General features: G+C 43.8%; 1 long non-coding RNA gene across 1 annotated transcript; it reads left to right on the top strand.

Moving 5' to 3' along the window:
- Positions 1-1110: 1110 nt before the first annotated feature.
- Positions 1111-27645, top strand: LOC118399770 (uncharacterized). Its single transcript, XR_004828900.2, has 3 exons — positions 1111-1703; positions 1840-3000; positions 19631-27645. It is a non-coding gene; the product is annotated as an uncharacterized LOC118399770 (long non-coding RNA).
- Positions 27646-27878: the final 233 nt, after the last annotated feature.

Here is a 27878-nt window from a genome sequence, read left to right as displayed (position 1 = left end):
GTAAACAATATTACCCATGATTCTCCAGAGGTGTGGGGGAGGGATGGTGACGGCCATGCTCTACCTGACATTTAAGAAAGGCAGTTTCCATAAACAGACACGCACACAATTTGTTTTTCATAACCACAGAGATGATGACAAACAATAGAGAATCGTTATTATTATCAAGAACACTGACAGATTCTTTGTGATTCAGAGGAAATGTAATGATATCAGTGTCAGTGTGTATAGAAAGCAATGGAGTTAAACCTGGAATCAATAGGAATTGAATCAGAAAGTGTTAGTGAGGTAAATGTGAGACAACACCAAACCTATTGGTCTTGGGATCTCTTGAGATAAATGAGATTATAAATATGAATATTTAGGGGAAAATAATGATTTTCTAGTGATCCCTTGAGTCCAGCTTAGTAGAGAGTGACTGGCAACACACACACACACACACACACACACACACACACACACACACACACACACACACACACACACACACACACACACACACACACACACACACACACACACACACACACACACACACACACACACACACACACACACACACACACACACACACACACACACACACACACAGAGGGAGAACAATGCAAACCAGCCAAGATGGACAGTCTATTCATTGAGGACTCCTGCTGATATACCCCCTCTGATATACCCCCTCCTCATACTCCCCCATCCTTCTTTTACTCTCTCTCTCTCTCTCTCTCTCTCTCTCTCTCTCTCTCTCTCTCTCTCTCTCTCTCTCTCTCTCCTCTCTCTTTTTATTTTCCTCTCCCTACTTCAGTACCTCCCTTTCCCTCCCTCACTCACTCATTTTCTTTCTCTCTTTTCCTCTCCACTCCTTCCCTCACTCACTTCTTTTCTCCCTAGCCCTATGACCTCTCCCTAACTCCCTCCCTCTCTCTTCCCTGTATTAGGATTCTACTCCTTGCTCAGCCCAGTCTTTGTGAGTGGGTTAGCCAAGCATGTCACAGTGAGAACCAGTGAATGGTAATGAACTGTGTGTGTGTGTGTTTGTGTGTGGTGGTGAGGGTGTGTGTCTCAGAGAAGGAGGGAGTATTCCGTGAGTATGAGGGCAGAGCCAGCAGAGAGAGGGTGAAGAGCAGATAGAGGAACGAGAGCGGAGAGAGGGAGAGCAGACAGAGAGGGAACAAGGCAGTCGGCTGATTCACCACCCCTCCATCCATCCCTTTTTCTCTTTCTCCTCCTCTGCTTCAGTGATGGGGTAGTGGAGGTGTGTGTGGGAAAGGAAACCCTTCCTCCACACCCAAACAGACCACTGCTCCTAATCCCTTCCACCGGCCTCCATCCCTCTCCCTTCTCCCATATTCATTACTACCTCCAGCTCTGTCTCATTCCTTCTCACCCCATCCCATCATCCCATCTATCTCTCTATCGCTCTGTCTTTCTCTCCAGCCCCCACGCCCTTCTAACCCACACGCTCTGTGTCACCACCGTGGTGAAGAAAATGATCGGCGAACAAGCTGGAAAAGGTAGAGGAGAGGACAGAGAGAGGAGAAGGAGAGGAAGAGTGAACTCTGTCCATTCAAAACAATCCAGACTTTCCCGTTTCCCTGATGGATTATCGCCGGCCCCGCGGACAGGAGGAGTGGAGGAGAAACGAAAACGACCAATAGAGGAAGAGAGCAGACAAGAATTGAGCTCTGGACAGCCAGGTCGCCTAAAGGGTATGGTTAAAAAAACTTCAATCATTTTTCTAACAACTTCAGCTCCTTTATGTCCCTTTGGTGTTTTTATTTCAGTTTAATTTCTCTCCCTCTCTTTCCTGCTCTCTTTTCCCTCCTTCCCTCTCTCCCACCTCAGTCTTGTCTGCAGGCTGTGCTTGGGACTCGGGCTAATTGTGGAGTATTCTCAGGACTCCAGCGGAGGAGAGAGAGATGCTTTCTCTTTCTTTTCATTCTAATTAATTGCCCTCTATGCAAACACTCAAAGAGCCTTTCTCTTTGAGGGAAATAATTTCATATTCTGTTCATATCAGTATTTTCCATTTGTTTTTTCCACACATACTGTACCTGTAGGCTGCCACTCAAAAAGAAAAAGAAAAAGAAAAAAAACATACAAAAACTCTCTGACATCCCTAGGGGGTTTGGGAGTGGGTGTACAGGGACATGAGAGAATGAACGTGAGAGTGAGAGATAAAACATAATAGTGTGGAGTCTACTACAAATAAGTATTTCCCAGAGTGGTGTTAGGGAGGAAAGAAAGGAAAATACTATTTTCACCTCAGGTCTAACCAGTGCTGTGGATAGACAGAGTAAGACATCGGTCCCTGCTCATCGGTCCCTGCTCATACAACACCGAGACTGAGAAGAATGCACAAGACTGAGGAGAGAACGGATGGACAAACACACAGACAAGTCAGCCCTCCGACCCCAATCGCATTCTGGTCCATCTCTGTTAGGGTACAGCGCCCTACACACACATACACTTACTCACATACACACTCACTCATACACACACTTATGCACACACTCATACACAGACACAAAATAACCTTGGCTTCGTCTGGGACCCTTTTCTTTTCCGAATGATTTATTTTTCTAGCACCCATTTTTCCCTCTCTCTGCCCCCTTCTCTCCCTTTCTCTCTCCCATCTCTCCTCCATCTCTCCATATAGACTCTGAGAACACCATATCTCCACTACACACACCTCTACACTTCCTGATTCTTACATTGATTGGTCTTTCAGTTCCTCCCTTCTACATATCTCTACTTCTCTTCCTCTCCCTTTACCTCTTTTTCTCACCGTTCTTCTTTCTCTCCTTTTCTCTCTCTGTCTCTCACCCTCTCTCACTCTCCTTTGCTTTCCTGCCCCCCTCGGCACACCTCACTCCCTCTCTCTTCTCCTACCGCTCCCTCACTTGCTCGGTCTCATTGTCTTCACAAACAGCAGTGTTAGTGTGTGTGTGTCCGGGGGAACCAATCCATTCTGCAGTGGAGCCACGGAGCACAGGGGAGCCTGAGGTGAGTACGCACCGATCCTTACCCATATCATATACACCTCTGTGTTTGGTGTCACCTGAGGGCAGTGTGTGTGTGTTTTGTGTGTGTTTTTGTGTCTGTGTCTGTGTGTTTTGTGTGTCTGCGTGTTTTGTGTGTCTGCGTTTATTTGTGTTTCTGTGTGAGTTTTATCTGTTTCTGTGTATATTCTCATTAATGGTGTGTCAAAGGCGATAATTGTGGCACTTCACTTTAGTCCCCATGGAATGTTATGTGGAATACGAGGTGTGTGTGTGTGTGTGTGTGTGTGTGTGTGTGTGTGTGTGTGTGTGTGTGTGTGTGTGTGTGTGTGTGTGTGTGTGTGTGTGTGTGTGTGTGTGTGTGTGTGGCACCACAAGGTGAGACTGACTGGGACTATACTCGCTCTGCTTATGAATTACTGACCATGGCTTTAGCTTCACTCCCTGTTAATTCACATTAAGCATGTAGACACACACACACGCACACACCACATTCCATGGCAGATTTAAGTATTTCCCAGGGGTGAACAAGAATAGACCTAAATCTAAATCAGGACTGAGAAGAGAGCTGGTGCTCAAACTCAGCCAGGTCACCCGTGATACAAGTAACTATTCAATGTCCATCCATGCCTGAAGACGTTGGGAGATGAGGTTGAAACCGGCCACTAGGGGCAACACTGAGCGCTGTCACCTTCAATAGGTTTGGGTTTTGCTGAGGCGTTGTGGACGGGGATGATGGATGGGCGTAAGCATCTGCATCTGGTACCAAAGGTTGCAAGTTTGAATACAGCGATAGAAGGTTGTTTTGAGATTTTTGTTTTAAGCCTATCCTAAACCTTAACCCTTACCATAACCATTCAGAGTAAATGCATGTCCTAAACCTTAACCCTTACCATAACCATTCAGAGTTAATGCCTATCCTAAACCTTAACCCTTACCCTAACCATTCAGAGTAAATGCATGTCCTAAACCTTAACCCTTACCATAACCATTCAGAGTTAATGCCTATCCTAAACCTTAACCCTTACCCTAACCATTCAGAGTTAATGCCTATCCTAAACCTTAACCCTTATCCTAACCATTCAGAGTTAATGCCTATCCTAAACCTTAACCCTTACCATAATCATTCAGAGTTCATGCCTATCCTAAACCTTAACCCTTACCCGAACCATTCAGAGTTAATGCCTATCCTAAACCTTAACCCTTACCCGAACCATTCAGAGTTAATGCCTATCCTAAACCTTAACCCTTACCATAACCATTCAGAGTTAATTTCTATCCTAAACCTTAACCCTTACCCTAACCATTCAGAGTTAATGCCTATCCTAAACCTTAACCCTTATCCTAACCATTCAGAGTTAATGCCTATCCTAAACCTTAACCCTTACCCTAACCATTCAGAGTTAATGCCTATCCTAAACCTTAACCCTTACCATAACCATTCAGAGTTAATGCCTATCCTAAACCTTAACCCTTACCATAACCATTCAGAGTTAATGCCTATCCTAAACCGTAACCCTTACCCGAACCATTCAGAGTTCATGCCTATCCTAAACCTTAACCCTTACCCTAACCATTCAGAGTTAATGCCTATCCTAAACCTTAACCCTTATCCTAACCATTCAGAGTTAATGCCTATCCTAAACCTTAACCCTTACCCGAACCATTCAGAGTTCATGCCTATCCTAAACCTTAACCCTTACCATAACCATTCAGAGTTAATGCCTATCCTAAACCTTAACCCTTACCATAACCATTCAGAGTTAATGCCTATCCTAAACCTTAACCCTTACCATAACCATTCAGAGTTCATGCCTATCCTAAACCTTAACCCTTACCATAACCATTCAGAGTTAATGCCTATCCTAAACCTTAACCCTTACCCTAACCATTCAGAGTTAATGCCTATCCTAAACCTTAACCCTTACCATAACCATTCAGAGTTCATGCCTATCCTAAACCTTAACCCTTACCCTAACCATTCAGAGTTAATGCCTATCCTAAACCTTAACCCTTACCATAACCATTCAGAGTTCATGCCTATCCTAAACCTTAACCCTTACCATAACCATTCAGAGTTAATGCCTATCCTAAACCTTAACCCTTACCCTAACCATTCAGAGTTAATGCCTATCCTAAACCTTAACCCTTACCATAACCATTCAGAGTTCATGCCTATCCTAAACCTTAACCCTTACCCTAACCATTCAGAGTTAATGCCTATCCTAAACCTTAACCCTTACCATAACCATTCAGAGTTCATGCCTCACTTTAAACTTTACCTTTAATACTTTGAAATTTGACGTTTGCAACAACTTCGAAATGTAATGTTTGAGAAACATGTATGAACGTCTAATTCTGACATGAGACTGTGAGAGCTAGTTTCCCAAACTACTCTCATAGCACTTGTAGCCCTGGAACACACACACACACAGAGACACACAGACACACACATACGCATGAACACAAACTAACCCACACAAACGCACACGTGACACACAGACACGCACATTTCAGCTTAGCTGCTGCACAATTTCATTTTTGATTGTTTATTTTGTTCTTTGTTCATTCTGATAGAACGTGTTTCAACAAATTTCAAGTTCCTGATTCAAATGTCCTGGTGTTTTCGGGAGCTTATTGAGAGTCTGCTACTATAGTCCAGCTAAAATCCCAATGAGATCTGAGATGAGTCAACCACAGATGTAGTTGTAAAGTCATTGTGAGCTGGCAGATTCGACATCACACAAATCATGTAGTGTGTGTGTGTGTGTGGGGGGGGGGGGGGTAAAGGTATAGGAAGAGGGGGAGAGATTAGGAGAAGCAGTGAAAGCCAGATCCAGTTACAATTCATTGGGATTAACGGCAAAGACATTATAGTGTAGTGAAGAAGAAGGAATGAGGAAAAGGAAGAACAGGAGGAATGAGAGTGAAGTGGTAAAACAGGAAGAGGATGAAAGAGAAAATATCTAGTGAAGAGAGAAAAAAGGATAAGAACAGAGGAGGAGGGAGAGTGAAGCCTCAACTGTAAAGGCCAGTGAGTGTTCTTCAAAGCGTGTGAGTGAAGTCAAGCCAAAACTCATTCATTCACACGCCTTCCCCTTCTCTCTCTCTTTTACTGCAGCCAAGGAGCAAGCAGAGAGGGAGAGAAAGAGGGACATAGGAAAATCCATACATTCACACACTCTCTCTCTCTAGCACTGAATCAGGTAGAGGGAGGGAGGAAAGGGGGAGGTGGAGAGAGAGGGAGAGTTGTAGGAAGAAAGTAAGGGATAGAGGAAGAGAGGAAAAACATCTCTGGCATTGCATAGCTCTGCCCACCATCTGATCAGTAATACTTTTGCATCATCGTATACACACAGACACTGTCACATCCACATGCACACACACAGTAATAATTTCAGTTCTGCCAATTCTGAGTCAATAAAACATGAATCAGTTGATCGTCTTCCCTCCTCCTTCTCCTCATTCTCCTCCTCCTCCTCCTCCTCCCTTCCTCTATCTATTCCTAGGTGAGAGAATGTGTGATATGCAGCAAAGGCAGGGTTGGGACGGATAAAGCTCACTCTCACACACACACACACACACACACACACACACACACTCACACACACACACACACACACACACACACACACACACACACACACACACACACACACACACACACACACACACACACACACACGCGCGCGCGCGCGCACACACACACACACTCACAGGACGCCTTCTGTGATCCCACAGAACAAGGAGTTGTTTTGTAGTTTGGGAGAAAATCTTCTTTTTAGAGCTCCTAGAGTTTCAGGATAGAGTCGAGGGGAAAGAGGAGGGATAGAGAAAGGGGAAGAGGGAGTAGAGGGGAGAGAGTAGGGATAGAGAGTGAAGTGGGCAGGCACGGATTTACAAACGGGCACGTGGGGCCCCTGACCTCTAACTCCTAACCAAAATCTGGCTCTGGGAGAGGGGAGAGAGGAGGGAGAGAGAAAAGGACGGGAGGAAGAATGACCTAAAATATCATTACCTAAAACAGAAAGTGGTTAAGAGAGACGGACTGAGAAAGAGGAGGGATGATGCTGGCAGTGAGAGAGGGAAATGGGGTGTGAAAAACAGATAGGAAAAGTAGAGTGAGAGAGACAGAGGGACTGAGAGAGGAACAGTGCATAGTAAAACTTTAATCAAAGATTGTTATTGTGATGTGAACAGGTCGAATTGCATATAGATTTTGTGACCAACCGGTTCCAATCGGTCTTATGTAGCAAAATTTGAAATTGTGTTTTTTACATTGCCGAAAAGTAGAGACTCAGAGCTACAAAATGGTATGTCATACACTACAGTCGGGGAACAATGTGAAAGTAATTTTGCTTTAAAAGTTGATAAACTTGGAAACTCACTTTTGAGAAAATGGCCTTTGAATGTTTTGGTACTACTATTGGAGAGCCCTTCTTTGTCTACACCCACTCAGCATCATTCACACCCTCTTAAGCTTTAGCCCCACCCATCTCTTTACGGGTTGATCAGAGTGTTCTGTACTAACAGCAGTAGTCAAGCACCCAAGATAACTTTATGGCTACTTCCAGACATCCAAGTGAGAGAGAACAGCTCACTGAACATTACTCGCCCTAGCAGAGCTGGTTAGGTTGTTATGTTTTCCAGAGTGCACACTGGACACTCTGGTCAATTAGTTTTTTAATATATATATTTTTTTTAAATTTAACCTTTATTTAACTAGGTAAGTCAAATTCTTATTTACAATGACTGCATTAACTGCATTGTTCAGGGGCAGAAAGACAGATTTTTACCTTATCAGCTTGGGGATTTGATCCAGCAACCTTTCGGTTACTGGCCCAACGCTCTAACCAATAGGCTACCTGCTACCTGAATAGGGTTGATCCGAATGTTTTGACCTCACAATGGCAATCAATCACCCAAACTAACTGGCTAACATTAGCTAGCTTGCTAGCTACTTCCAGATACAAATGAGAGAACACCTCACTCTGACCATTTTACTCCCCTAGAAGAGCTGGTTAGGCTGTTTTCATGTTATCCAGAGCGTTGGTGACTGTAACTGTGCTGCTGGCAACAATTCAATTACGCTTTTTTGCCAACATTTATTGACACCAGCGATATTCAACGGATGTTGAGCGTTCATAAATTCATCAGTTATTCTGCGCTCTCGCACACTAAGATAAGAGTCTTTGTTAAGACATGTAGCTAGCTAGCTGGGTAAAAAATGAACCATTATCCCTACTCATGATGTTACTACCCAGCATGAATCTGCAGGTAGCTAACCAACCAGGTCGAATGTTAGCTACCTAACATTAGGCTATAACTAGTCAAGCAAATGCGTCAGAGATATGAATAATGAACTAGGATCCTAATTTAACAATTTTATCTGTATTTACCAATTGCTTGCCGTTTGTGTTATTAAGGCACATGAAAGTTAATATGTTCCAGAAGGCATTTAGATTTGTTTTTAAATGCCTAATGCCTCTCCTGTGAAGTAGTGACGTGCGACATACGCCTAGCTTCTTGAAACGGTTTATAAATGCCACTAGTGGCATTGGGACACCTGTCACCTGTTACCTGTTTAATATGTAAGTAGTGAATGTGATTGTGTGTGCATTGAGACTTCATTGCAACTGGAGCATAGAGAGTTTCAGCACCTAGATATTCATATGCTGCAGAATGGCCTTCACACACACACACACACACACACACACACACACACACACACACACGCACACACACACACACACACACACACACACACACACACACACACACACACACACACACACACACACACACACACACACACACACACACACACACACACACACACACACACACACACACACACACACACACACCCATTGGGATGAAAATTGAGGAAGCTTCCAGTTCCACTGCATGTGCAACAAGATGAATGAGCTGTCATCAGCTAATCAGGTCAGCCGGTGGGAGGGCTACGGAATACCAAAAAGCAGCGTGAGCCAGTGTAGGTCAATGCTGTGTGTGTGTGTGTGTGTGTGTGTGTGTGTGTGTGTGTGTGTGTGTGTGTGTGTGTGTGTGTGTGTGTGTGTGTGTGTGTGTGTGTGTGTGTGTGTGTGTGTGTGTGTGTGTGTGTGCGTGTGTGTGTGTGTGCGTGCATCCATGCATGTTTGTGTGTGTGTGTTCGCATCTGTACGTGTGTGCATTCATGTGTGTATGAAAGTAGGTGTGTGATTGCGTGGAAAGGGTTGCTGTGAGAGATTGAGAGGGAGGATGCCCTGATTAGCAGTGAGCTTTTTAAAGTTCTCTCCTCCACCTCAAGCGTGTTCCCTCCCTCCCTCCTTCAACAAGCTCTCACAGTCTCATTGCGGAATTAGACATTCATCCACGTTCTGCAAACATCACATTTTGAAGTGTTTTTGTTGCTCCAAACGTCACATTTCGAAATGGTTAAGTTAAGGCACACTTATGAATAGTTAAGGTGAGGGTTAATGTTCAGGATAGGGTTACCCCCCCCCCGGGATTAAATAGACAACCTTCTCATCCAGAGTCATGGGATTCCGTCCATCCACCAACCCCGTTCACAATGTCCTAGCAAAACCCAAGCCTACTTGATGGTAATAGTTCTCACTGTTGCCCCTAGTTGCTGGTTTTGAAGGCATTTCCCGACGTCCTCAGGACATGGATAGTCCAATTTCAACATCAATCTTGAACAACCTGGCTGCCCTCCTTAGCTGGCTATTTCATCATCCCTCTCTATCTCTCTGTCTTTCTCAAAATTTCTCCATCCTTCTCTCCAAAGTCCTCATTTGGGGTACAGAGCAGGTGTGTGTGTGTGTGTGTGTGTGTGTGTGTGTGTGTGTGTGTGTGTGTGTGTGTGTGTGTGTGTGTGTGTGTGTGTGTGTGTGTGTGTGTGTGTGTGTGTGTGTGTGTGTGTGTGTGTGTGTGTGTGTGTGTGTGTGTGTGTGTGTGTGTGTGTGTGTGTGTGTAAGGGGTCGGGGCTACACGTCGACATCCTTTGATCACTAATCCTTTCTCTAGCCAGTCTTTTTATCCCTCTTTCTTCTGGTTCTGTCCATCTCCTGTCCTCTCTTCTCTCGTTCTGCATGGCCCATTGCCACGTCTACATTGTGAGCAGCTTACAGAGAGCTATCTGGGGCAGGCTGCCCTCTCTCCTTCTCTCCCTCCCTCGGTCTAGCTCTGCTGCTCTCTTATTCTCTCTTTTCGTGCCTGCTTAAAGAGATCTATGCTGAGCTGACATCAATTCCTCATTCAATAGTCATTTTATTTTCCCTGACTCCTCTCTCCCCTCCTCCCTCTCTCCCCTCGCTTTCTGAGATCACTGTGACCTTTATCTCTTTCTTTCTTTCTCTCTCTTCCCAGACGGAGGTAATCCCTCCAGCCCATATACTTAGCTCTGACACTCGTTCTCTCTCTTTCTGCTCTTTTTACACATTCTTCTCTTTCCTTCTTGCCCTTTCCTCTGCGGCTGGTGTCTGTGAGTTGAGCTGGGTGACGGACAAAAGGTTGGGTTGACTCATAGTGCCCCAGTCATTACTGGTACCAGCCTATATTCAGCACGTTATTGAGTAGCCTATCAGCTATCAATTATAAGGGACAGGATCAAGGTGAAACAGAGCTTACAGCTGCAGTAGGGCCACTTGTAATACTCTTTGATAGTGTGTGCTTAATCCTCTGTAATTGAGGGTAGAACAGCTCTTGTTCTCTGTGTTTCTATCCTCTACTCATAGGAAGGAAGAGTTGAGCCAGTCTATGGTGTATATAGGGGACAGTAAATGGACTCCGAGTGCAGGAAGGAGGTGTGTGTGTGCACGTGTGCGTGCATGTGTGTCCAGTAGAGAGAGAGAGCCCCTGTGTGGTTGTGTGAATGGGGTCTTTGTTAGCAGAGCTGAGAGACAGTGAGCCGTGAGAGAGACTCGGACACACAGTATTACCTGACAACCCCCCTCTCTCCCCTATCACCCAAGCAACCCTGTGACCCGAATCTACACATACACTCTCATACAAACATACATTTACACACACACACCTGAAACACCTCATCCTGAGCTATAACACATTTCCCCCCTCTCTATGCCTAACTCTCTACCGCCTCTCTACGTTGCTCCCTCTTTAGCTATTCCTCTCTTTCCCTCTACATCCCCCCCCCTCTCTTTTTTCTGTCTTTGTGTTTGAACAACTGAAACTGTTTTCCTGTTCCTGGCCCTCTGCTTTATCTGACCAGGTGGAGGGGAAGAGGGGGCTGTTGGCTTACCTGGGGCTAATACACAGGGAGCACTGTGTGTGAGAAGAGAGGGGGCGGGAGAAGAGGGAAAGAGAGAGAGCAAAAACAGGTGCATACAGAAAGAAGGGGTTTAGGACAGTAGATATCAGAAACGGCAACTCTTTTATGTTTTCCTGAGTAGTCTTAATAAAAGGCACATAGGTTTTTACAGGAATGGGAATGCAAACTCTCAGACAGTCACAAGACTTCCTTTATCATTTCCTGTGGAAAGACATGGAGAAGAGGGTGAATACAGTATGAGATACGGAGTGGTAGAGGAGAAGGCGGAGAGGTAGAGTATCTGGTGTGGTCTGTTATATGGATGGGTATTGTCTGTTTTATTGACTGATGCATATGGAATTTATGATTTTTGAGTGTGAATCTGATTGTAGATTTAGTGTGCAGAAGACATCATACCTCCCCCTCTATCCTTTCTTTTCACTCTCCCGACTTCCCGTATATCTCTCTCTCCTTCTCCCTCCTATCTTCCCTTGTCTCACTGTTCTCGCTTCTATCGCAAACGTAGACCGGCAGTCAGTGGCGTACCACAGGTTTGTTGTTTTAAAGCACATTTTTGCTGTTTTAAAGCTAATTCCCTGCAATTCTGCACGTATTTTATTGCAATGGGGCACAGATTAATATGTGAAGTTTTGTAGTTAATCTCATGCTATTTTACACATTTTCCATGAGGCAGAGAGAAAACGTTTCCTTGGTAATCTTGTGCTATTCTACACATTTTGCAATGAGGCTGAGAGAATTTAGCATTTTTTTATATAATTTCCTGCAATTCTACACACCATTCCGGGGCTGCGGGGATGTGTGGTACACCAGCGCCATCAGTGACTCATAGACCGTCAGTGACTCACAAAGTGATTTCCCCTAGTTTTCTGTCTTTTAAATTATGTTGTAGATTTGAGGCTAACTGTTCTGTTCAGAGTATTACGTGTCCTAACTCATATCATTATTAGATGAATGGCCAAACATTAATTTGAACTTAGAATTGATTAAGGTATAGCCCATACCCTATGAAACAGCCGATATGACATAAACAATGTTGCATGGTTGGATGTGAATGGCTTAGGCCGGAGAACACAGGGACAGTATTGTCTATATGTAAGGAGGGGCTTCAACAAGGGAAAGGTCCAATGTGTGTGTGTGTGTGTGTGTGTGCATGTTTGTGTGTGTGTGGAGGGTACAGGAGACTGCAGTAATCTCTGACTTCTCTGAAGTGATGAAGCTGGTTGGAATCCATCTGGAAGACAGGACGTCACATTTGATCCCAACGTGCCACCGGAGTTATTTAGGGACCCGCAGGGATGACTCATAACACCCCTTGCTCCCCCCACCCCCTTGTCTGCCCCTCACTTCAATTTCCTTTCTCCCTTTCTTATCCCTTCTCACTTCTCCCCCTTTCTTCACCTGCCTCCTCTTTCTCCGGGGGCAAAGATCGTTAGGTGACTTATCTAGAGGTCTTTACATCACTCATAGCCCTGTTAACACTGCAGCCAGGGCACTCCTCACTTCTCTCCCCCTTTCACAAGAAAGTAATCAATGTTTTAACCAAGGGAGGGATGAAGGGAAGGGGGGAGGAGACATTGGACCTGTCTGGAGAGCCTCCTTTTCTTTTTTAGTTTGATTTGTTGTATTTAGAAGGGGCATTGACGCAGGCTGTACCAATGTAATCAATCCATTTTAGAATGTCACAACGGGTTCTGGAAATAAATCTGCACAAACATGCACACACAGACACTCACACACATTTCTCAGTCTTATCACTGCTGTCATGCGTGTGGACTCAGACAGCCAGTTTGCCTAACAAAGGCAGCAGAGTCTGGATTATATCTGTGTCCGTGTGTATAAATAATGTATAATAAGCTAATACGCTTTCCGTATTCTGTTAAACTTGCCTGGCTGTTGACCATAGGGATCAGTTTAAGGATTCTGTCACTCAAAGTCAATGCCTCTGCTTATCAGCACACATACACATGCACGTGAATGCACACACACACACAGATACATGTGACCCGTTTCAGAAAACTAGGCATATGTCGCGGGTTTAAACATACCGTTTGAACATACTTTTTTGGCAGAAATGCCTTCTCGAAAATGTGAACTTTAATGTGCCTTAATAGCATACTTGTATGCCATCTATAAAAATAAATCTAATTGTTAAATTACGAGCCTAGTTGGTTTAGCCACAGAAAAAGTCTGCAACCTTCCCGCTAGCCATGATTGCTAAGAAAATGAGTGGGCTGGACATACTGAGAGATTAGTTTTGATTGGTCTGCCATATAGCACGCTTCTGTCCATTTTAGCTAGTCAGTATGTCTAGGTAATCCTGTCTAACACTGCTTTTTAAAAAACTTTTGCGCATTAAAACCGCATAAACCAAATGTCAAGTTAAAGTGTACTGTTAGCAAGCTGACTGGCTCAAAAAGCTAATGTTACGTGTATGCTCTCCACTTTCTGGAGGACCGAGTTTTGAAATCAGTGGAATTTGAGTATGATAGCTAAGGAGATGGAGAAAACACCTGTCTCCAGATTACATCTTCAAACTAAGGGTAACCATGGCATCCTCACAGGAGGCAAGTCCATCCACGATGTAAGATAGTCTAGCTAGCTACATTTACAGATATTACACGTTTCTAATTTTGACAGAAAGTGATTTCATTTCGAGTTAAAGTGTGCTGTTAGTTAGATAACATTAGCTGGCTGTCTCGCTAGCTAACATTACATGTATGGTCTTATTCTTCGTATCTCTGATGCATTTGCTTGACTAGTTATAGCCTAATGTTATGTAGCTAACATTCGACCTGGTTGGTTAGCTACCTGCAGATTCATGCTGGGTAGTAACATCATGAGTAGGGATAATGGTTCATTTTTTACCCAGCTAGCTAGCTACATGTCTTAACAAAGACTCTTATCTTAGTGTGCGAGAGCGCAGAATAACTGATGAATTTATGAACGCTCAACATCCGTTGAATATCGCTGGTGTCAATAAATGTTGGCAAAAAAGCGTAATTGAATTGTTGCCAGCAGCACAGTTACAGTCACCAACGCTCTGGATAACATGAAAACAGCCTAACCAGCTCTTCTAGGGGAGTAAAATGGTCAGAGTGAGGTGTTCTCTCATTTGTATCTGGAAGTAGCTAGCAAGCTAGCTAATGTTAGCCAGTTAGTTTGGGTGATTGATTGCCATTGTGAGGTCAAAACATTCGGATCAACCCTATTCAGGTAGCAGGTAGCCTATTGGTTAGAGCGTTGGGCCAGTAACCGAAAGGTTGCTGGATCGAATCCCCAAGCTGATAAGGTAAAAATCTGTCTTTCTGCCCCTGAACAATGCAGTTAATGCACAGTTCCCCAATAGGCAGTCATTGTAAATAAGAATTTGTAAATAAGAAGTTGACTTACCTAGTTAAATAAAGGTTAAATTAAAAAAATATATATATATAAAAAAACTCATTGACCAGAGTGTCCAGTGTGCACTCTGACCATGAAATGCTCTGAATGTATGAACCACAGCTGCAGTCACCAACGCTCTGGAAAACATAACAACCTAACCAGCTCTGCTAGGGCGAGTAATGTTCAGTGAGCTGTTCTCTCTCACTTGGATGTCTGGAAGTAGCCATAAAGTAATCTTGGGTGCTTGACTACTGCTGTTAGTACAGAACACTCTGATCAACCCGTAAAGAGATGGGTGGGGCTAAAGCTTAAGAGGGTGTGAATGATGCTGAGTGGGTGTAGACAAAGAAGGGCTCTCCTATAGTAGTACCAAAACATTCAAAGGCCATTTTCTCAAAAGTGAGTTTCCAAGTTTATCAACTTTTAAAGCTAAATTTCTTTCCCATTATTCCTCAACTGTAGTGTATGACATACCATTTTGTAGCTTTGAGTCTCTACTTTTAGGCAATGTAAAAAACACTATTTCAAATTTTTCTACATAAGACCGATTGGAACCGGTTGGTCACAAAAGTGTATATGCAATTTGACCTGTTCACATCACAATAACAATCTTTGATTAAAGTTTTACTATGCACTGTTCCTCTCTCAGTCCCTCTGTCTCTCTCACTCTACTTTTCCCATCTGTTTTTCACACCCCATTTCCCTCTCTCACTGCAGCATCATCCCTCCTCTTTCTCAGTCCGTCTCTCTTAACCACTTTCAGTTTTAGGTAATGATATTTTAGGTCATTCTTCCTCCCGTCCTTTTCTCTCTCCGCTCTACCAGAGCCGGATTTGGGTTAGGAGGTAGAGGTCAGGGGCCCCACGTGCCCGTTCGTAAATCCGTCCCTGCCCACTTCACTCTCTATCCCTACTCTCTCCCCTCTACTCCCTCTTTCCCTTTCTCTATCCCTCCTCTTTCCCCTCGACTCTATCCTGAAACTCTAGGAGCTCTAAAAAGTAGATTTCCTCCCAAACTACAAAACAACTGGTTGTTCTGTGGGATCACAGAAGGCGTCCTGTGTGTGTGTGTGTGTGTGTGTGTGTGTGTGTGTGTGTGTGTGTGTGTGTGTGTGTGTGTGTGTGTGTGTGTGTGTGTGTGTGTGTGTGTGTGTGTGTGTGTGTGTGTGTGTGTGTGTGTGTGTGTGTGTGTGTGTGTGTGTGTGTGTGTGTGTGTGTGTGTGTGTGTGTGTGTGTGTGTGTGCGCGCGTGCATGTATGCCTGCATGCGTATGTGTGTGGTATTACCTCTGCTACGCCTCTGATCATTGACTCATCCATATTCAACCTGTTAATAATGTACAGGGTTTTCTCATCTTCTGCCTAGCCTGTAACATAGCTCCAATAATTACCTCCCTCTAAACAAGATAGAAGGAGAAGACGATGACTCAAATAGTGAGAAGATGAAAGGACAGAGTGCAGGAGAGGACAGATGGATACATCGGCAAGTTTATAAGAGAAGAAGGGTGGGAGGAGAGGAGAGAGTGAGCATGAGAGATGGAGTGTAGAAGAGATAGGCATAATGTATTTGCAGGATTAAATCATTATGTCAGATCTTGGATAGAGTTGAAGATTAAAGAGTGGCCATAGCAGAGGGCTTCACAAATGATCGTATAGTCAGAATAAAGCTGGAGCATTAGTTACAGCAGTAAAGATACTGATTGAGATGAAGAGTTGAAGGGCATTGGGACATTGGTTGAGTTGACGATAGGGCAGAATAAAAGAAAGTGGTGGATGTGATAGCATCTTGCTGTACCAGCTCTCACAGTCTCACATCAGAATTAGACCTTCATCTATGTCATCAAATGCTACGTTTCAAAGGTGTTGCAAAAGTCCAATTTCAAGGTGTTTAAGGTTCAGTTGAGGCATTAACTCCGAAATCTTAAAGTGAGGCATTAACTCTGAATGGTTATGGTAAGGGTTAAGGTTTAGGATAGGCTTAAAACTAAAATCTCAAAAACAACTTTCTATCTAGATTAAAACTGGCAACCTTTGGAATCAGAGGCAGATTATTGTGCCCATCCCCCATCCCTGTCCACAATGCCCTAGCAAAACCGAAACCTACTTGAAGGTAGCTGCACTCACTTTTGCCCCTAGTGGCCGGTTTCTACGTCATCTTCCGACATCCTCAGACATGGGTGGATGTCGAATACTGACTCATATCACGGGTGACCTGGCTGGCGATAGAGTGTTGTTCCAGTATTACTGTAACTCCTTGCTGTGGTGTCGGAGTTGTCAGACAAGCTGAACGTTTTAAAGTCAGAGAGAGTGAGAACGCTACACACAACATTTATATAGACAGAAACGCTAAGGTTAAGAGGATAGGATGCTCACAGAACACACACACAGTCCAAATGGGGGTTGGGGAGGTGGGTGTCTCGTTAACTACCTCGCTGCTGTTTTCTATGGCTTTCTATTCCTATGTGATTTTTTTTCTACTGTCACATAGGGTCCAAAGTCATTGGGTACAGAGTGGAACCTCTGCTATGTCACACACACACACATTCACACTGCAGGGACTAAAGCCATCGGCTACGAAGTGGAACATCTGCTAACGAAGGGGGAGAAGGGGAGAGGAGGAGAGGAATGGGGTGAGGTTGTCAGGGCATGAGGAAGGATAAGTTGCAACTAAACTGCGAAAGTCAACACACGTGCACACAGTGTGCCTGTAGGCAAACCTGGCTCTGGGTCAGAGATAACTGCTCTAGTATGAGATGAACACTTCCTTAGGACACATACACACAAAACACACATCCACCCCACACACACGCTAGTTGACGCTTGTTCGTGCTGACTCTGGTATCTAATGAAGCTCTCAGTTTAACCACCTGGCTCTTAATCTCAAAGCAGCATGTGATTGGCTAACGACAGGGAGGAAGAACTGTTAACGTGGTACTTTCTCTATCCCGACAAAAAACCATACTGTAACTGTGACTGTCAATCCATGTGTGAGAGTAAGAGAATTCTGACAGTTAAAATGTTCACCAAGATGTGCGAACGCATTCCCCATGACATATCCATGGGCTACACGAACTACAATGAGGCTGTCAAATAATAGACAGACTGAAATGTCAATCAAGAAACCAGTGTTTAGTGCTGCATATCACTTGTTTTTTCAGTGCTCGTTCTTTATGTCTCAGTCAGATGGAAAGTAATCTGTCATAATTCATTATTTCTGGCTTAACTCCCGATAATCATTTTTCCTGTAATGCTGTAGGGAGAATAGCTGGTATTCGGAGTGGGATAAAAAATAGGCTTTCCTCCTGCTTGAGTCCCAGAGATCGATAAACTGTCTATTTATTCTTTACCGCATTGTGTGTGTGTGTGTGTGTGTGTGTGTGTGTGTGTGTGTGTGTGTGTGTGTGTGTGTGTGTGTGTGTGTGTGTGTGTGTGTGTGTGTGTGTGTGTGTGTGTGTGTGTGTGTGCGGACGTTGGCAGAATTATAGGCTAACCTATGGATTGCCACTCAGTAACTTTCAGAGTTTCCCACACAACAGATCAGGAATCTATTATGTTCTAAACTTTTCACGGCTCAACATCCCCTTGAAAAGTTTATTTGAGCTTTAATGTTTAAAAATCTCTGGAGTGTTTTTGCCTTCTGGAATAGAAGTTTGCCTACAGGATAAGACGTTTGCCTACTGGATAAGTGCAGCAATATTTACTGAAAATCTGAAAATCTGATTCTAGACTGAACAAAAATATAAACACAATATGTAAAGTGTTGGTCCTATGCTCCATGAGTTGAAATTAAAGATCCCAGAAATGTTCCATACACACAAAAAGCTCATTTCTCTCAAATTTAGTTTACATCCCTGTTAGTGAGCATTTTTCCTTTTCCAAGCTAATCCAGTCTGCCTGACAGGTGTGGCATATCTGATTAAACACCATGATCACTACACAGGTGCACCTTGTGCTGGGGACAATAAAAGGCCACTCTAAAATGTGCAGTTTTGTCACACAACATAATGCCACAGATTTGAGGGAGCCAGAGAATGTTATGTTATGTTATGTTAATTTCTGTACCATAAGCCACTTCCAATGCCGTTTTTAGAGAATTTGGCAGTACGTGCAACAACTGCAGACAATGTGTAACCAGGCTAGAACAGGACCTCCACATCCGGCTTTTCACCTGTGGGATTGCCTGAAACCAGTCACCCGGACATCTGATGAAACTGTGGCAGACAGCGTGTATGGTGTTGTGTGGGCGAGCGGTTTTCTGATGTCAACGTTGTGAACTGAGTGCCCCATGGTGGCGGTAAGGTTATAGTATGGTATGGGCAGGAATAAGCCATGGAAAACAAACACAATTGCATTTTCTCGATGGCAATTTGAATGCACAGATATACCGTGATTGTTGTCGTGCCATTCATCTGCCGCCATCACATGTTTCAGCATGATAATGCACAGTCCCATGTCACAAGGATCTGTACACAATTCCTGGAATCTGAAAATGAACCCGTTCTTCCATGGCCTGCATACTCACCAGACATGTCACCCATTGAGCATGTTTGGGATGCTCTGGATCAATGTGTATGACAGCGTGTTCCAGTTCCCGCCAATATACAGCAACTTTGCACAGCCATTGAAGGAGAGTGGGACAACATTCCACAGGCCACTATCAACAGCCTGATCAACTCTTTGCGAAGAAGATTAATTACACTGCATGAGCAAATGGTCACACCAGATACTGACTATTTTTCTGTTTCACGCCCCTAGCTTTTTTTTAAGGTATCTGTGACCAGCAGATGTATATTTGTATTCCCAATCATGTGAAATCCATAGATTGGGGCCTGATTTATTTATTTAAATTGACTGATTTCCGTGTATTAATCATTGAAATTGTTGCATGTTGCATTTGTATTTGTGTTCAGTCTACTTTAACACCACCTCTCTGGGCCTCTGTCTCTCTCTCTCTCTCTGCAGGTACTACATGTGTCTCAATCAAACCATGCCCCAGTTCACCTTTGCCTGTTTCTGTGGTCTGCACGGCTTCTGCCGGAGACGGACAAAGAATAAAAATAAGAAAAGGGAGGAACAAGTGGAGATGGAGGAGAAACAGAGGGATCAGGAGACACAGGTGTGAAGGAAGTCTGGAGGGACTTCACCCTCCTCTTCATCTTCTCAGAGACTGTTTTGGTCATAGTTGAAAATCGGTTGAAACCCCTTCCCGTGTACCTCAGTCCTTGGGAATGAAGGCAGGATATTTTCACCAAACATACTCAGTACCACTGATTTTTACTCAATTTAACTTAAAACTTGTGGTCTGCAATTTCTGTAATTTTCATCATATGTACACTTCAACTATGACAGACAAAATGAGAAAAGAATCCAGAAAATCACATTGTAGGATTTTTTAATTAATTTATTTGCAAATTATGGTGGAAAATAAGTATTTGGTCACCTACAAACAAGCAAGATTTCTGGCTCTCACAGACCTGTAACTTCTTCTCTAAGAGGCTCCTCTGTCCTCCACTCGTTACCTATATTAATGGCACCTGTTTGAACTTGTTATCAGTATAAAAGACACCTGTCCTCAAACAGTCACACTCCAAACTCCACGATGGCCAAGACCAAAGAGCTGTCAAAGGACACCAGAAACAAAATTGTAGACCTGCACCAGGCTGGGAAGACTGAATCTGCAATAGGTAAGCAGCTTGGTTTGAAGAAATCAACTGTGGGAGCAATTATTAGGAAATGGAAGACATACAAGACCACTGATAATCTCCCTCGATCTGGGGCTCCACGCAAGATCTCACCCCGTGGGGTCAAAATGATCATAAGAACGGTGAGCAAAAATCCCAGAACCACACGGGGGGACCTAGTGAATGACCTGCAGAGCTGGGACCAAAGTAACAAAGCCTACCATCAGTAACACACTACGCCGCCAGGGACTCAAATCCTGCAGTGCCAGACGTGTCCCCCTGCTTAAGCCAGTACATTTCCAGGCCCGTCTGAAGTTTGCTAGAGAGCATTTGGATGATCCAGAAGAAGATTCGGAGAATGTCATATGGTAGATGAAACCAAAATATAACTTTTTGGTAAAAACTCAACTCGTCGTATTTGGAGGACAAAGAATGCTGAGTTGCATCCAAAGAACACCATACCTACTGTGAAGCATGATGGTGGAAACATCATGCTTTGGGGCTGTTTTTCTGCAAAGGGACCAGGACGACTGATCCGTGTAAAGGAAAGAATGAATGGGGCCATGTATCGTGAGATTTTGAGTGAAAACCTCCTTCCATCAGCAAGGGCATTGAAGATTAAACATGGCTGGGTCTTTCAGCATTACAATCATCCCAAACACACCGCCCGGGCAATGAAGGAGTGGCTTCGTAAGAAGCATTTCAAGGTCCTGGAGTGGCCTAGCCAGTTTCCAGATCTCAACCCCATAGAAAATCTTTGGAGGGGGTTGAAAGTCCGTGTTGCCCAGCAACAGCCCCAAAACATCACTGCTCTAGAGGAGATATGCATGGAGGAATGGGCCAAAATACCAGCAACAGTGTGTGAAAACCTTGTGAAGACTTACAGAAAACGTTTGACCTCTGTTATTGCCAACAAAGGGTATATAACAAAGTATTGAGAAACTTTTGTTATTGACCAAATACTTATTTTCCACCACAATTTGCAAATAAATTCATTAAAAGTTTTACAATGTGATTTTCTGGATTTTTCTTTCGAATTTTGTCTGTCATAGTTGAAGTGTACTTATGATGAAAATTACAGGCCTCACTCATCTTTTTAAGTGTGACAATTGGTGGCTGATTGGTGGCAATTGGACAATTGGTGGCTGACTAAATACTTTTTTGCCCCACTGTATATATTTTTTACATTAGATAAAAGTCTCAGAGGTAGAAAATTGTATATCATACACTGCAGTTGAGGAACAATGGGAAAGTAATGATATTTGAAAGTCGATAAACTTGTAACTCCACAATGAACCATAATTCCCAACCCATACAGTAATAGCAATACAAACTGATTGTCATAGCTAGCCACCATGCATGAATCTGCAGGTAGGTAAAGCTAATCAACTATGTTCAATGTTAGCTAGCTAGCTAACATTGGCTTATAACTAGCAATGCAAATGGATTTCTGATATACTAATAATATTCCTACACAGATCATACACTTAACGTTAGCTAGTGAGCCAACAAGCTAACGTTCGCTAGCCTCCTAACAGTTCGCTTTAACTTGCAATGAATACAACTTTCTAGCTAAATTAGAAACTTAGAATATCGCTTCATGGCAGACTGCTACCCCTTTAACTCTGTTTTGTTTGTAGTTACAGCTTGTTTGGCCTGCGTTGTGTCAAGTCACTCCAGTTCACACTGTAGGTAGTAGTAGTCCATCTAAACTTTTTTCCACTGATCTTTGTCTATAGCGCCTGCTATAATTCAGGGCAGCAATATTGTTGAGAGCAGTCCAACATATCTTTCAAAAAAGCCGCGGTAGCCAGGATTCACATACGAAGCAGCTCATGTTATAAACAGAAGCATGCTACATGGCTGACCAATCCGATCTCATCTCTCAGCATGTCCTGCCTATCCATTATCTAAGCCAATCCGGTCTTTTTCCATGGCGAAACCAACTAGGATCCTAATTTAACAATTTTATCTGTATTTACAAATTGCATGCCGTTTGTGTTATTAAGACACATGAAAGTGATTATGTTCCAGAAGGCATTTAGATTTGTTTTTAAATGCCTAATGCCTCTCCTGTGAAGTAGTGACGTGCGACATACGCCTAGCTTCTTGAAACGGTTTATAAATGCCACTAGTGGCGTTGGGACACCTGTCACCTGTTACCTGTTTAATATGGAAGTAGTGAATGTGATTGTGTGTGCATTGAAACTTCATTGCAACTGGAGCACAGAGAGTTTCAGCACCTAGATATTCATATGCTGCAGAATGGCCTTCACACACACACACACACACACACACACACACACACACACACACACACACACACACACACACACACACACACACACACACACACACACACACACACACACACACACACACACACACACACACACTCACACACTCACACACACACACACCTTCTCATTAGCCTGTGTAATTATGCATGGCACATCTAGTTGGCCAGTGGAGATGTAATTAACCTTTTCCTGCAGGAAACAGCAGTCTGGACGTCTGACACACACACACACACACGTCTGGTGTCACGGAAATAGAGCGTCAAAGACGACGTCTGGCATTCAATGATAATCCCCTCACGCATATTTACATCCAAGGTTTAAACTATTAATGTCAGATTACCTCTCCTCTCCCTTTATCTTCCACCCTTTCTCTCTCTCCCTCTTCTTGTCCCCAGCTCCTTCTCTGACTTTCTTTCTCCTTCACTCTCCATGTCTCTGTGTCTGTCTGTGTCTGGCTACACAAACCTCTTTCTCTCTTCCCTTCTGACTGTCTCTGTCTCCTATTTCTCCTTTCTCAACCTCCTTGCCCACATCCCTCTCTCTCCTGCTCCCTCTCCCTCTGTTCATCTCTTTATCTCTCAGTAAAACACGTTCTCTGGGCAGTGAGCATGGCCTTGCCTGGCTGGCACCTCCATAGATTGACACCAGCACTCGCTCAGGGAGCCCTCTCGCCAAGTCCACAAAAGCTGCTTTACAACAGATGAAGGGATAGTGTGATTGTGTGTGTGTGTGTGTGTGTGTGTGTGTGCGTGTGTGTGTGTGTGTGTGTGTGTGTGTGTGTGTGTGTGTGTGTGTGTGTGTGTGTGTGTGTGTGTGTGTGTGTGTGTGTGCGTGCGTGCGTGCGTGCGTGCGTGCGTGCGTGCGTGCGTGTGCGTGTGTGTGTGCGCGTGTGTGCTTGCGTGCGTGCGTGCGTGAGTGCACCCACATGCGCGTGAGTGTGTGTGCATGTGTGTGTGGTGGTCATGTGTGTGCATGTATGTGTATACGTGTGAGTTTATAAGAAAAGATAAAGCGATAGGGTTGAGTATTTTCCTATTCTACCATTGAGAACAGTGAAATAGGATAAAGCTAAGCCATTTCACAGAGGTGAGCAGCTATTATGAGCCACCATGTTACAGAAAGGCTTTTTAACAAGAAAGGGAGAGAGAAAATGATAGGGAGAGGGGCAGAGAGAGAACAGTTCATGAGAGAGGGATGGAAATGGAAGAGGGAGCTAATACTCGACACTCATGCTAATTGGCTACAGTTGCTAACTCTGTGAGGCGAGAGGAGGTTTAAAGAAGCACAGACTGATCCCGGCATTACACTTGTTTAAAGAAACGATTCGCTTGAATAATGCAGAGGAGCTGAAATGAATAACAGGGTGTTATTAGCAGTGGGAGGGCTGTTTTTCACCTGAGTGACTATGTGTAGTCTTCTCAGCCAGGTCACCCGTGATACAAGTCAGTATTCGACGTCCATCCATTTCTGAGGACGTTGGGAGATGACATAGAAACGGGCACTAGGGGCAACAGTGAGCGCTGTTATCTTCAAGTAGGTTTCGGTTTTGTAAGGACATTGTGGATGGGTGTAAGCATCTGCCTCTGATTCCAAATTCAAATCCAGTAACAAAAAGTAGTTGATATTTTTGTAGTTGATATCTCCAGCCTTAACCCTTACCTTAACCATTTGAAGTTAACGTCTAACCTTAAGAATGTAGAGTTAATGCCTGAACTTAATCCTAACATTAAAAATGCTGAGTTAATGCCTAAACTTAACCTTAAACAATTTGACATTTGATGTTTGGAACAACTTCAAAATGTGATGTTTGAGAAACATTAATGAACGTCTAATTCTGACATGAGACTGTGAGAGCTGATACAGTCTTCTATGGATCATATCCATACCATGCATATGGAGCCTTAATCAAAGACAAATAGCTGAAAATAGATGGGATTGACTATATAGCGACTCCCAGGCTTGGAAATGTACTGATTTTAGGGGCTAAGCCATTTTTCCTTCAAGAGGTGCCCAATCTGCCAGGGCAACAAGGTCATCTGCTAGGGCACCAATGCCATTAACCAAAATGGGCAATTGAATAGTGTAGGTGATAGCCTATGCATATTGGCTACAGCCTGTCAAGTCTAGACAGATGCTGACATGAGGGAGTCGCAGGTAAATGTATGACTTTTACTTACATATATCGGCTAAACGCCAGTCATGTTTGACAAATATAACGTAGGATCCTTATTAATATGAAAAGGATTGATTCTGTCGACATACTTGAGGCACTGTTCATTCAGATAGAAGAGAATGGCCAGTTCCTGATGCACACTGCATCACCCACCTTGCAATCTGAGTGGAGGCAGTCAACATTTTGAAACTGTTGAACCATAAACATAATTGTTTAAAACCTGGAAGTGTTTTGTCATTCTATGAGGCATGTCTTACCATGTCCCAACCATATGAATGTTAAGGGGATTATTTTATGAACATTTCCCCATATGTCATTGAAACTAGTAACATTCACCTGGAACTTGGAACATTCACCTTTATAGCCCACTGCCATGTGCGCATTGCTGTGCTTATAATGTGACGAAATAGCCTAATAGTTTATCCTGCTTTGGAGTTGCGGTGGTTGTAAGAAGGATCCGATCATGTGAAAGGCATTGGCTAATAAGAATTAAGATATCTGAGCGAGCCATATGTGAGAGGTGCATCGGAGCTGTGCTTCGGAGTACGGCGATTGGCAGCTGGGAGAAGGGAATTGTAATTAGCCTATTATATTCAGCCCAAGGGCACAATGGGAACTGTCCACAAGGCATGGATTTTTTTAGGGGGCATTACGGCCACACAAGTGGGCATGGCCGTCAATGCCCCCGGGAAAATCGAGGCCTGGCGACTCCTATGAAAGCAGGAGCAAAGGAAAAAGGGAGAGGGAGAGAAAAGGAGTGCTGTCAGATTAGATTTGGGTCAGAAAGGGAGGGAAGAGCCAGTGGGGCAGAGGGTGTTACATATGGACGATATTCATCTCTTTTCCTTGCTCACTCTCTCTTTGTCTCACTACCACTTTCTATCCCTCTGTCCCTCCCCCCATCTCTCTCGCTCTTGCTCTCTCTACTCAATACCTCACTATCTCACACCTGCAATATAGGGGGAGGGAAGGGGAAAAGAAGATGAAAACATCACCTTCTCCTCTCCTCATCCCCCTCTCTTTCCTAATGAAGACTAAAGTGATCTTTCTACTCTAATGCTCTAATTCGGCAATAAGAGATGGGAACTGATAGAGATTGATAGAGATGGATTGAGATATAGTGATAAAGAAAGGAGAGACAGACAGGGAGTGAGGATTAAGATATAGAGAGGCATAGAGAGGCAGGATTTGAGGTAGAAAGAAGAGCAGGAAAGGAAGTGAGAGAAAGTGAGGAGCTTTTATGTGACTGAGAGACAGATAGGGTGATGGGAGATGAGACGGGATGAGTAAAGTTAGAGAGATATTTTGAGAGCAGGAGTGAAAGAGCAATAGGTTAAGAGAGAGAGAGAGAGAGAGATGGTGTAATTGTGATGGTAATAGGGTTTGTCAGGAGCACCTGTCAGGGTCGAGCTGAAGCGGCTCCGGAGCGAGGGGGGCGATGGAGGAGAGGTATGAAATAGGGGATTGGAGTCAGGATCCCTCTGAGGAGAGTCCTATATCCATGGCAGGATTACCTGATTGCCAATTTGTGTCCGTCTCCAGACATCACACATATAAAACACACACTCGCATTCACTGCAGGGGAAGGATGGAGTTGATTGGACAGGCTCTTGGTGCCTAACGAGGTGTCTATGGCAATCACAGACCAGCTGCTTTGTGATTGGAAGAGAAGGCTTGTATTCACATAATTTCTAGATGAAAAGAGAGTGCTACACTGATTATCTTCTAAAACCCAGCTTAGAAAATCAAAGTGACCTTCATGGGAGAGATCTCAGATATTTATGAGTACAGAGTATGTTGGCTTAGGCAGATTTATGTTTTAAACATACAGGTGTTAGTTAACCTGAGAATTGTATTAAATGCCCACCCAGATGCCTGGAGCGAGGCAGAGAGAAGAGACAGTGAGAGGGAAGGGCTGGGTATGGATCCTCAGAGAAAGACTGGTCCTCGGATCAGAAAATATTGACAGGCTATAACCCAAACACCCAGTTATGTCTGACACTGTCTGACACCCATCATTAACAAACACACAAACACAAACACACACACACACACACACACACACACACACACACACACACACACACACACACACACACACACACACACACACACACACACACACACACACACACACACACACACACACACACACACACACACACACACACACACACAGAGTTTGTGTGTGTCGTGGAGGGGTGAGTAGTGTGTATGTGTAGGGTAGTGGGCTGTATGCTTGGGATGCGGAGCACGTCAGAGGTCTGTGGAGTTTTATTTGCAGAAAAGCCTCATTAAAGAGGTGTAGGCTCATCTTAACACAGCTATCTCCAACCAGACCAGACCACACACACAGAGAGAGAGAGAGGGAGAGAGAGTGAGGGAGATGCTGAGGGAGACACTGAGGAACACTTAAAGCACACACACAGACACACATATGAAATACGATATAAAGCATCTTTCTCAGGTTGCTGTGGTATCACACAACGTTTAAGTGTGAGTGAATGGGTTTGTTCTCATCAGGATTTTACCTATCTCTCCCTCCAGACTCTCTCATCTTCTGGGTTTCTCTGCTCTTGTCCTCTATGATCTTTCCTTTGTCCTTAAACTATGTTCTCCTATTCATGTATATTTGCTTGTGTCAACTCCGCAGAGATTGCCTATGGTGTATATGTGTGCCTTTTAAATCTGTGCTTATGAATAAATAATAGATTCCTACGCACTCTGATTATTAAAGAAGCCATATTGCCAGGAACCCATGATGAAATTATATTGTAATTCATGCCTCTCCGATGAATAAACAGATATTTTTCCTTCTTGCAATTTCTTTCCTGTTTCTGTTCCAGTCAATTAAATCTAAAGCTCGGTTGTTTTGCGCTGAGACTCCCTGATGTTTGCATTTGTATGGTTTTTCACAACTGCTCTGAGATTCTTTTATAAAATTGTTCTGTTTCTAAATATACAGCCCTCCTTCTCCTCTATTCTAAAGCAGATGATTGCACTCACACTGCTTCACCAAGGCAAGAGTTCATACAACAACAACAAGGGAGAGAGGG

This window comes from Oncorhynchus keta, chromosome 21, assembly GCF_023373465.1.
Source record: "Oncorhynchus keta strain PuntledgeMale-10-30-2019 chromosome 21, Oket_V2, whole genome shotgun sequence".
In the NCBI taxonomy this organism is placed as follows: Eukaryota; Metazoa; Chordata; class Actinopteri; order Salmoniformes; family Salmonidae; genus Oncorhynchus; species Oncorhynchus keta.
Note: the sequence above shows the minus strand (reverse complement) of the source record. Positions and strands in the feature narration are given on the sequence as shown.